The sequence below is a fragment of the Staurois parvus genome, unplaced genomic scaffold, assembly GCF_062004578.1.
Source record: "Staurois parvus isolate SC_StPar_1 unplaced genomic scaffold, SC_StPar_1.0 ptg003509l, whole genome shotgun sequence".
NCBI lineage: Eukaryota > Metazoa > Chordata > Amphibia > Anura > Ranidae > Staurois > Staurois parvus.
This window is the reverse complement of record NW_028321305.1, coordinates 35,833-47,670: the sequence shown is the minus strand read 5'-3', so window position 1 is coordinate 47,670 and position 11,838 is coordinate 35,833. Positions and strand designations below refer to the sequence as shown.

The 11,838-nt window shown below is 48.4% G+C and overlaps 1 non-coding gene across 1 annotated transcript; it reads left to right on the top strand.

The window, feature by feature from the left end:
• Positions 1 to 11,217: 11,217 nt before the first annotated feature.
• LOC149427764 (U6atac minor spliceosomal RNA) lies at positions 11,218 to 11,347 on the top strand. The gene has a single exon (XR_016311222.1). It is a non-coding gene; the product is annotated as a U6atac minor spliceosomal RNA (small nuclear RNA).
• Positions 11,348 to 11,838: the final 491 nt, after the last annotated feature.

Below are 11,838 nucleotides of genomic sequence, written 5' to 3'. Positions count from 1 at the left end.
AGGATGAGGATGAAGAAGAAGAAGAAGTAGGATGAAAATAAGAAGAATTCCAAGCCGGCAAAAAGTGTATCTGCAGAGCTCCTCTAAGTGTATCTGCAGAATAGAGGAGCTCTGCAGATACACTTTTTGCCGGCTTGGAATTCTTCTTATTTTCATCCTACTTCTTCTTCTTCTTCCTCTTCATCCTCATCCTCTTCTTCTTCTTCTGAGGATGAAGAAGAAGAAGAAGAAGTAGGATGAAAATAAGAAGAATTCCAAGCCGGCAAAAAGTGTATCTGCAGAGCTCCGCTAAGTGTATCTGCAGAGCTCCGCTAAGTGTATCTGCAGAGCTCAGCGGTTGAAACATTGTATCTATTTGTTTCCATTTATGGAAACAAATAGATACAATGTTTCAACCGCTGTAAATGTGAATGTCAGAGAACTGTCAGAAATAGAGGAGCTCTGCAGATACACTTAGCGGAGCTCTGCAGATACACTTTTTGCCGGTTTGGAATTCTTCTTATTTTCATCCTACTTCTTCTTCTTCTTCTTCATCCTCATCCTCAGAAGAAGAAGAGGATGAGGATGAAGAAGAAGAAGAAGAAGTAGGATGAAAATAAGAAGAATTCCAAGCCGGCAAAAAGTGTATCTGCAGAGCTCCGCTAAGTGTATCTGCAGAGCTCCGCTAAGAAATAGCGGAGCTCTGCAGATACACTTTTTGCCGGCTTGGAATTCTCCTTCTTCTCATCCTTCTTCTTCTTCTCATCCTTCTTCTCCTTCTCATCCTTCTCATCCTTCTTCTTCTTCTCATCCTTCTTCTTCTTCTCATCCTTCTTCTTCTTCTCATCCTTCTTCTTCTTCTCATCCTTCTTCTTCTTCTCATCCTTCTCCTTCTTCTCATCCTTCTTCTTCTTCTCATCCTTCTTCTTCTCATCCTTCTCCTTCTTCTCATCCTTCTCCTTCTTCTCATCCTTCTCCTTCTTCTCATCCTTCTCCTTCTCCTTCTTCTCATCCTTCTCCTTCTTCTCATCCTTCTCCTTCTCCTTCTTCTCATCCTTCTCCTTCTCCTTCTTCTCATCCTTCTCCTTCTTCTCATCCTTCTCCTTCTTCTCATCCTTCTCCTTCTCCTTCTTCTCATCCTTCTCCTTCTCCTTCTTCTCATCCTTCTCCTTCTCCTTCTCCTTCCTCATCTCCAAGGGCATTTAAATTAAAGGTACAGTGTTCTGCACTAATTTAAAGGCTCTCTGAAGCCTAGAAACCCTTTTTATAAGTTAAATTCGTAGCGAATAAATTCGCATCGAATCAAATTTCTTCCTCAAATTCGGCGAATCAGCCGAATCGAATTTTTGAATAATTCGCTCATCTCTAATAATAATCATAAATCAAACTTTCACTTTTTAATACTTGGTTGCAAATCCTTTGCTGTCAATTACAGCCTGAAGTCTGGAACACATAGACATCACCAGACGCTGGGTTTCATCCCTGGTGATGCTCTGCCAGGCCTCTACTGCAACTGTCTTCAGTTCCTGCTTGTTCTTGGGGCATTTTCCCTTCAGTTTTGTCTTCAGCAAGTGAAATGCATGCTCAATCGGATTCAGGTCAGGTGATTGACTTGGCCATTGCATAACATTCCACTTCTTTCCCTTAAAAGACTCTTTGGTTGCTTTTGCAGTATGCTTTGGGTCATTGTCCATCTGCACTGTGAAGCGGCGTCCAATGAGTTCTGAAGCATTTGGCTGAATATGAGCAGATAATATTGCCCGAAACACTTCAGAATTCATCCTGCTGCTTTTGTCAGCAGTCACATCATCAATAAATACAAGAGAACCAGTTCCATTGGCAGCCATACATGCCCACGCCATGACACTACCACCACCATGCTTCACTGATGAGGTGGTATGCTTAGGATCATGAGCAGTTCCTTTCCTTCTCCATACTCTTCTCTTCCCATCACTCTGGTACAAGTTGATCTTGGTCTCATCTGTCCATAGGATGTTGTTCCAGAACTGTGAAGGCTTTTTTACATGTCGTTTGGCAAACTCTAATCTGGCCTTCCTGTTTTTGAGGCTCACCAATGGTTTACATTTTGTGGTGAACCCTCTGTATTCACTCTGGTGAAGTCTTCTCTTGATTGTTGACTTTGACACACATACACCTACCTCCTGGAGAGTGTTCTCGATCTGGCCAACTGTTGTGAAGGGTGTTTTCTTCACCAGGGAAAGAATTCTTCGGTCATCCACCACAGTTGTTTTCCGTGGTCTTCTGGATCTTTTGGTGTTGCTGAGCTCACCGGTGCGTTCCTTCTTTTTAAGAATGTTCCAAAAAGTTGTTTTGGCCACGCCTAATGTTTTTGCTATCTCTCTGATGGGTTTGTTTTGCTTTTTCGGCCTAATGATGGCTTGCTTCACTGATAGTGGCATCTCTTTGGATCTCATCTTGAGAGTTGACAGCAACAGATTCCAAATGCAAATAGCACACTTGAAATGAACTCTGGACCTTTTATCTTCTCATTGTAATTGGGATAATGAGGGAATAACACACACCTGGCCATGGAACAGCTGCAAAGCCAATTGTCCCATTACTTTTGGTCCCTTAACAAGTGGGAGGCACATATGCAAACTGTTGTAATTCCTACACCGTTCAACTGATTTGGATGTAAATACCCTCAAATTAAAGCTGACAGTTAAAGCACATCTTGATCGTTTCATTTCAAATGCATTGTGGTGGTGTATAGAGCCAAAAATGTTAGAATTGTGTCGATGTCCCAATATTTATGGACCTGACTGTAGCGCCAACCATTTGCTCAGTGCTTTACAATATAAAGGGAGACAGTACAGCAATAATACAGTTCAATACAAGAGGGTTAGGAGGGCCCTGCTCCTTGGAGCTTACAATCTAAGAGGGAGGGGCTGGTGGTACAAAAGGTAATAACTGTGGGGGATGAACTGAACGGAGGAAGAGAAGATTCTGTTATTAGCTGAAGGCAGGATAGACTTCCCTGAAAAGATAGGTTTTCAGAGATCGCCTAAAAGTGGGCAGAGTAGGAGATAGATAGATTTGGGTAGAGAGTTCCAGAGGATGGGGGAGGCTCTGGAGAAGTCCTGGAGAGGAGTATGAGAGGAGGAGACAAGGGAGGTAGAGAGTAGGAGGTCATGGGAGGAGTGGAGAGGACAGTTTGGGTGATATTTGGAGACAAGATTGCTGATGTAATTTGGGGCAGAGTTATAAACAGCTTTATATGTTATTGTTGATGTTTTGAATTGTATCCGTTGGGCAATGGGAAGCCAGTAGAGGGATTGGCAGAGAGGGATGGCAGATATGGAACGGTTAGTAAGATGGGTAAGTCTGGCAGCAGCATTCATGATAGACTAAAGAGGGGATAGCCTGCAATTAGGTAGGCCAATGAGCAGTGAATTATAGTAGTAATATATATGATTATTTGCTATCCTACATATGTCTATTTGCACTAATTTGGCATATTATCTTCTTCACATGAATTTTATTACCACTACTAGTGCTGCCCTATTTATTTCTGATTTGATTAAGGATTTTTGTTGGTTGCCTTGAGTGTACAGCTGCTTACTGGAAAAGCGCTCACTTTTTACCCATTTATACTATTGATATTTTGTCACCTCAGTTATCTACTAGCACATAGTTGTGAACAGGGGCGGACTGACAACTCATGGGGACCCCGGGGAATAGGGGATCATGGGGCCCCTGTGTACTTGCCCAAACTCAAAAAAGCCTATGAAAAAGGTACCAGGGGCATCTCATGGTGCCCCCTACTGACCCCGGGCCCTCGGGCAGTGCCCGAGTTTCCAAATGGTCAGTCCGCCCCTGGTTGTGAACAATATATACAGTTGCCCTAGTTTGCAGCCTAGTTATACCAGCACCACTGTTGGAATACATCTGCAGTACAGTTAGCTGACCGCAGGATACACAGTTACAGATCATGGTACAGCAGTGCCAACTGAATCAACCAGACCCTTCCCCTTTCTGCAGAACAGGATTCTTACTACTCTTCATCCTTTGCCTTTGTCCATAGACAGTTATGCAAATCATCAGGTAGCAGACCCTTTGCTGCATTCAAATAATACCATATACCAGATTTTTTTATATTTGTTAACTGATATCTCTATGCTATGAAAAAGACAAGTCTCTGGATCTAGTTTAATATCCACTTCAGTAATTTTCTGAATCAGGTGCACTATTTTCTCCCAATACTCCTGTACTCTTTGAACGCTCCCACCATATGTGGTACATAGCGCCTCTACTTCCACATCTCCGCCAACACATTGGCAAACTCTCTCCATTCAACCTGTGTGCCACACTTGGTGTACTGTACCATCTTACCAAACATTTGTAGTTCATTTCTACTTCCCGCATATTTACATTTTCATGAGTTAATCTATAGATTTTCTTCTGTTTTTCCTCATCTATTATTACACCCATATCCTTTTCCCATTTTTCTATATACCGTGGCCTTTTATCTGTCTATTTCAGTGAGAATGTCTAGATAAGTGTTATTTTGCTATTCTTGACTCAGTTACCTCCAATTCCGTTAAACTTCATTTTGATTTATACTACTCTGTGTGAGTCCATTTTACAGGTGTAATTTATCTGGGTCACCAGAGCACGGTGGTGTCAACAGAGGTTGGGCTTTCAACGAAAGGTCCAGATTGACAGGGAACGCAAAAATGACTAAGCAACCCTTAAGGGGGTAGTGCTGCAAAAGCAAATGTATATTTAAACAAAAGCAGTCTCAAGAATGCATTTAATAATACCATTCACTGCACTCAGGGGTTGATTTACTAAAACTGGAGAGTGCAAAATCTGGTGCAGCTCTGCACAGAAACCAATCAGCTTCCAGGTTTTATTGTAAACGTTTATATGAACAAGCTGAAGTTAGAAGCTGATTGGCTGTTATGCAGAGCTGCACCAGTTTTAGTAAATCCAGAGTCTGTACCATGAATAAATAAACATATCCAGACCATGATAGCATTAACAATGCGCAATGTACACTGTGCAAGAAAAATTACTAAACATAAAACAAAGCAATACGTAGTGAAGCACTCACATAGGATACACTGTCCCTTAATCTTATGATATACAGTATAAAGAAATAAAATAAAACCACATATTCCTCGAGGCTGAGGCAGTAGTCCTGGAAACGCGTCAGCTATTTTGGATGTCCATCATTCTCATCACCATTCAGAAATGCAGTGCGAATTGGACAGAGCAGTCTCATATGATGTGCTTATACTCATGTACTTTTGAGTAGAATACCTTCTTTTAATTTAATAAACATACTTTTAAAGGTAATGCACAAGGCCGGAGCGCCCTCTCTAATAGCATTGGGTCAGCAGGACACAGGACAGGGTCTGCAGGGTAGGGGGTCAGCAGGACATAGGATGGTATCCATAGGGGATAGGATGGGGACTGCAGAGTACAGAATAGGGTCCACAGAGGACAGGGGTTAGTATGACATAGGACGGGGTCCACAGAGGACGGGGGTTAGTGTGACATAGGACAGGGTCCACAGAGGATGGGGGTTAGTATGACATAGGACGGGGTCCACAGAGGACGGGGGTTAGTATGACATAGGACGGGGTCCACAGAGGACAGGGGTTAGTGTGACATAGGACGGGGTCCACAGAGGACGGGGGTTAGTTTGACATAGGACGTGGTCCACAGAGGACAGGGGTTAGTATGACATAGGACGGGGTCCACAGAGGACAGGGGTTAGTATGACATAGGACGGGGTCCACAGAGGACAGGGGTTAGTATGACATAGGACGGGGTCCACAGAGGACAGGGGTTAGTATGACATAGGACGGGGTCCACAGAGGACAGGGGTTAGTATGACATAGGACGGGGTCCACAGAGGACAGGGGTTAGTATATCATAGGACGGGGTCCACAGAGTAGAGGACAGGGGTTAGTATGACATAGGACGGGGTCCACAGAGGACAGGGGTTCGTATATCATAGGACAGGGTCCACAGAGTAGAGGACAGGGGTTAGTATGACATAGGACGGGGTCCACAGGGTAGAGGACAGGGGTTAGTATGACATAGGACGGGGTCCACAGAGGACAGGGGTTAGTGTGACATAGGACGGGGTCCACAGAGGACAGGGGTTAGCATGACATAGGACGGGGTCCACAGAGGACAGGGGTTAGTATGACATAGGACGGGGTCCACAGAGGACAGGGGTTAGTATGACATAGGACGGGGTCCACAGGGTAGAGGACAGGGGTTAGTATGACACAGGACGGGGTCCACAGAGGACAGGGGTTAGTATGACATAGGACGGGGTCCACAGAGGACAGGGGTTAGTATGACATAGGACGGGGTCCACAGAGGACAGGGGTTAGTATGACATAGGACGGGGTCCACAGAGGACAGGGGTTAGTATAACATAGGACGGGGTCCACAGAGGACAGGGGTTAGTATATCATAGGACGGGGTCCACAGAGTAGAGGACAGGGGTTAGTATGACATAGGACGGGGTCCACAGAGGACAGGGGTTAGTATATCATAGGACAGGGTCCACAGAGTAGAGGACAGGGGTTAGTATGACATAGGACGGGGTCCACAGGGTAGAGGACAGGGGTTAGTATGACATAGGACGGGGTCCACAGAGGACAGGGGTTAGTGTGACATAGGACGGGGTCCACAGAGGACAGGGGTTAGCATGACATAGGACGGGGTCCACAGAGGACAGGGGTTAGTATGACATAGGACGGGGTCCACAGAGGACAGGGGTTAGTATGACATAGGACGGGGTCCACAGGGTAGAGGACAGGGGTTAGTATGACACAGGACGGGGTCCACAGAGGACAGGGGTTAGTATGACATAGGACGGGGTCCACAGAGGACAGGGGTTAGTATGACACAGGACGGGGTCCACATAGGACAGGGGTTAGCATGACACAGGACGGGGTCCACAGAGGACAGGGGTTAGCATGACACAGGACGGGGTCCACAGAGGACAGGGGTTAGCATGACACAGGACGGGGTCCACAGAGGACAGGGGTTAGCATGACACAGGATGGGGTCCACAGAGGACAGGGGTTAGCATGACACAGGACGGGGTCCACAGAGGACAGGGGTTAGCATGACACAGGACGGGGTCCACAGAGGACAGGGGTTAACATGACATAGGACGGGGTCCACAGGATAGAGGACAGGGGTTAGTATGACATAGGATGGGGTCCACAGGGTAGAGGACAGGGGTTAGTATGACATAGGACGGGGTCCACAGGGTTGAGGACAGGGGTTAGTATGACAAAGGATGGGGTCCACAGGTCACTGGTGGCAGGGCACTCAGCAGAGCTGCTCCTTCCCACACTGCACACAGCTGAGATCACATTGTTCTACAAAGTACAGAATAGGGTCCACAGAGGACAGGGGTTAGTATGACATAGGACGGGGTCCACAGAGGACAGGGGTTAGTGTGACATAGGACGGGGTCCACAGAGGACGGGGGTTAGTATGACATAGGACGGGGTCCACAGAGGACAGGGGTTAGTGTGACATAGGACGAGGTCCACAGAGGACGGGGGTTAGTTTGACATAGGACGTGGTCCACAGAGGACAGGGGTTAGTATGACATAGGACGGGGTCCACAGAGGACAGGGGTTAGTATGACATAGGACGGGGTCCACAGAGGACAGGGGTTAGTATATCATAGGACGGGGTCCACAGAGTAGAGGACAGGGGTTAGTATGACATAGGACGGGGTCCACAGGGTAGAGGACAGGGGTTAGTATGACATAGGACGGGGTCCACAGAGGACAGGGGTTAGTGTGACATAGGACGGGGTCCACAGAGGACAGGGGTTAGTATGACATAGGACGGGGTCCACAGAGGACAGGGGTTAGTATGACATAGGACGGGGTCCACAGAGGACAGGGGTTAGTATGACATAGGACGGGGTCCACAGGGTAGAGGACAGGGGTTAGTATGACACAGGACGGGGTCCACAGAGGACAGGGGTTAGTATGACATAGGACGGGGTCCACAGAGGACAGGGGTTAGTATGACACAGGACGGGGTCCACATAGGACAGGGGTTAGCATGACACAGGACGGGGTCCACAGAGGACAGGGGTTAGCATGACACAGGACGGGGTCCACAGAGGACAGGGGTTAGCATGACACAGGACGGGGTCCACAGAGGACAGGGGTTAGCATGACACAGGACGGGGTCCACAGAGGACAGGGGTTAGCATGACACAGGACGGGGTCCACAGAGGACAGGGGTTAACATGACATAGGACGGGTTCCACAGGATAGAGGACAGGGGTTAGTATGACATAGGATGGGGTCCACAGGGTAGAGGACAGGGGTTAGTATGACATAGGACGGGGTCCACAGGGTTGAGGACAGGGGTTAGTATGACATAGGATGGGGTCCACAGAGGACAGGGGTTAGTATGACATAGGACGGGGTCCACAGAGGACAGGAGTTAGTATGACATAGGACGGGGTCCACAGGGTAGAGGACAGGGGTTAGTATGACATAGGACGGGGTCCACAGGGTAGAGGACAGGGGTTAGTATGACATAGGATGGGGTCCACAGAGGACAGGGGTTAGTGTGACATAGGACGGGGTCCACAGAGGACAGGGGTTAGTATGACATAGGACGGGGTCCACAGAGGACAGGGGTTAGTATGACATAGGACGGGGTCCACAGAGGACAGGGGTTAGTATGACATAGGACGGGGTCCACAGGGTAGAGGACAGGGGTTAGTATGACACAGGACGGGGTCCACAGAGGACAGGGGTTAGTATGACATAGGACGGGGTCCACAGAGGACAGGGGTTAGTATGACACAGGACGGGGTCCACAGAGGACAGGGGTTAGCATGACACAGGACGGGGTCCACAGAGGACAGGGGTTAGCATGACACAGGACGGGGTCCACAGAGGACAGGGGTTAGCATGACACAGGACGGGGTCCACAGAGGACAGGGGTTAGCATGACACAGGACGGGGTCCACAGAGGACAGGGGTTAACATGACATAGGACGGGGTCCACAGGATAGAGGACAGGGGTTAGTATGACATAGGATGGGGTCCACAGGATAGAGGACAGGGGTTAGTATGACATAGGATGGGGTCCACAGGGTAGAGGACAGGGGTTAGTATGACATAGGACGGGGTCCACAGGGTTGAGGACAGGGGTTAGTATGACATAGGATGGGGTCCACAGGATAGAGGACAGGGGTTAGTATGACATAGGATGGGGTCCACAGGATAGAGGACAGGGGTTAGTATGACATAGGATGGGGTCCACAGGTCACTGGTGGCAGGGCACTCAGCAGAGCTGCTCCTTCCCACACTGCACACAGCTGAGATCACATTGTTCTACAAAGTACAGAATAGGGTCCACAGAGGACAGGGGTTAGTATGACATAGGACGGGGTCCATAGAGGACAGGGGTTAGTGTGACATAGGACGGGGTCCACAGAGGACGGGGGTTAGTATGACATAGGACGGGGTCCACAGAGGACAGGGGTTAGTGTGACATAGGACGGGGTCCACAGAGGACGGGGGTTAGTTTGACATAGGACGTGGTCCACAGAGGACAGGGGTTAGTATGACATAGGACGGGGTCCACAGAGGACAGGGGTTAGTATGACATAGGACGGGGTCCACAGAGGACAGGGGTTAGTATGACATAGGACGGGGTCCACAGAGGACAGGGGTTAGCATGACACAGGACGGGGTCCACAGAGGACAGGGGTTAGCATGACACAGGACGGGGTCCACAGAGTAGAGGACAGGGGTTAGTATGACATAGGACGGGGTCCACAGAGGACAGGAGTTAGTGTGACATAGGATGGGGTCCACAGAGGACAGGGGTTAGTATGACATAGGACGGGGTCCACAGGGTAGAGGACAGGGGTTAGTATGACACAGGACGGGGTCCACAGAGGACAGGGGTTAGTATGACATAGGACGGGGTCCACAGGGTAGAGGACAGGGGTTAGTATGACATAGGACGGGGTCCACAGGGTAGAGGACAGGGGTTAGTATGACATAGGACGGGGTCCACAGAGGACAGGGGTTAGCATGACACAGGACGGGGTCCACAGAGGACAGGGGTTAGCATGACACAGGACGGGTCCACAGAGGACAGGGGTTAGCATGACACAGGACGGGGTCCACAGGGTTGAGGACAGGGGTTAGTATGACATAGGATGGGGTCCACAGAGGACAGGGGTTAGTATGACATAGGACGAGGTCCACAGGTCACTGGTGGCAGGGCACTCAGCAGAGCTGCTCCTTCCCACACTGCACACAGCTGAGATCACATTGTTCTACAAACACCTCCTCCATCTGCACAGTGTGCCTGTAGCCGGCTGTTGTAGCTGTGCTGCTTTCCTGATCTGAGAACAACAGTCCCACTGTGCAGATCGAGGATGTGTTTACAGAACAACGTGGTGTCAGCTGTGTGCAGTTGGGGGCGCAGCAGCTCCATGTCCATTGAGGAGGAGTGCACTCCAATGGGAGGAGGAGCTTACTGACCCGTGCAGAGGAGGAGGGGAGCGGGCTGTGCTTACCACTGCAGAGGTGGGCGGGAACAGAGGCGGGCGGGAGAGGAGCTGGGAAAGAACTGATCATGTTAACCCCTTAAAAGCAGCTGTAACCACCGGCCGGCTTTGGTGCTGTGGGCGGCGGGTGTCCCAGACTTCCCTCGTGTGCCATCACAAATGCAGCTGCGTGTTGGGGGTCGCCGACCCCTGTAGAGGGTTACATATATACATTGTTATGGGTCACACACTGCGCCCTCCTATAGTATGTAAACGAGACATGCGCAATGACATTCAGGCAGCAAAATAAACCGCCCTCCCCCAGCCTCGGACTCTCCTCTACACTCTAGCGTCTCTATTTGTTGCTCCGCCCCGCCGCTGTCATCCTATCATCTCTTGCCCTTGCCGAATTAAGAGATTTCCTCCGCCCAGTCTCTGGTTTTACGCCCATTCACTTCGCGGTTATTGGTTGTTTTTCTGCATATTCAATCAACAACCTCTTGCCGCATCAGACGTAGACTTTCTGTGAAATAAGTAACTATACGGGTGTAATTTTAATTTTTTCCTTTCCCAGTGACTTTTACGAAGAGAAGATCGTAATCTTATATAATATAAAGTTACTTCTTGTAAACTCTCCATGACCTGTACATCCCAGATGTATGGAAGCTTTATAAACGCCTCACACTGGCTGTCTGATCGTGTTGTATGAAAGGAGAGAAGGTTAGCACTCCCCTTGACAAGGATGGAAGAGGTCCCTGTGGCCTTTACAACACATATACGGTTAAGGCATTGTCACTTACTTCGTGGCATCTCTAACCATGTTTTTTGGTTCAGTCATGGCAAGAAATTGCTGGGAGAATGTCCGAAGAATGCAGGCCATACACGGATCGAATTATGAACAATTTTTCATATGAAAATCGAAACATCGTTCCTTGTGTAATCCGATACTGCCATCAATGATGTCGAAAATCGGTCGTTTTTCACAATCTTTCCAGCATGCCCGATAAATGTAATGGGGAGGAACCACCAAAATTGTCTGATGCCATTGCCCCACTAATGCAGGCCATAGATGGGGAGAAAAACGGCCGATTTTAATAAAAAAAAACGAAAAATCGGTCATTCAAGCGTCCGACGTTACCAGGAACGGTAAAAAAAACGGCCGATTTTCATCCCGTCTACAGCCGGCAAAAAGTGTCCCTGCAGAGAGCGCCGCTATTTCTTTGACAGTTCTTTGACATTTATAGAGGTTGCAACAATGTATCTATTTGTATCCATTTGGGATACAGATGTTTTTATTTGGAAACAAAACATTGTTCCAA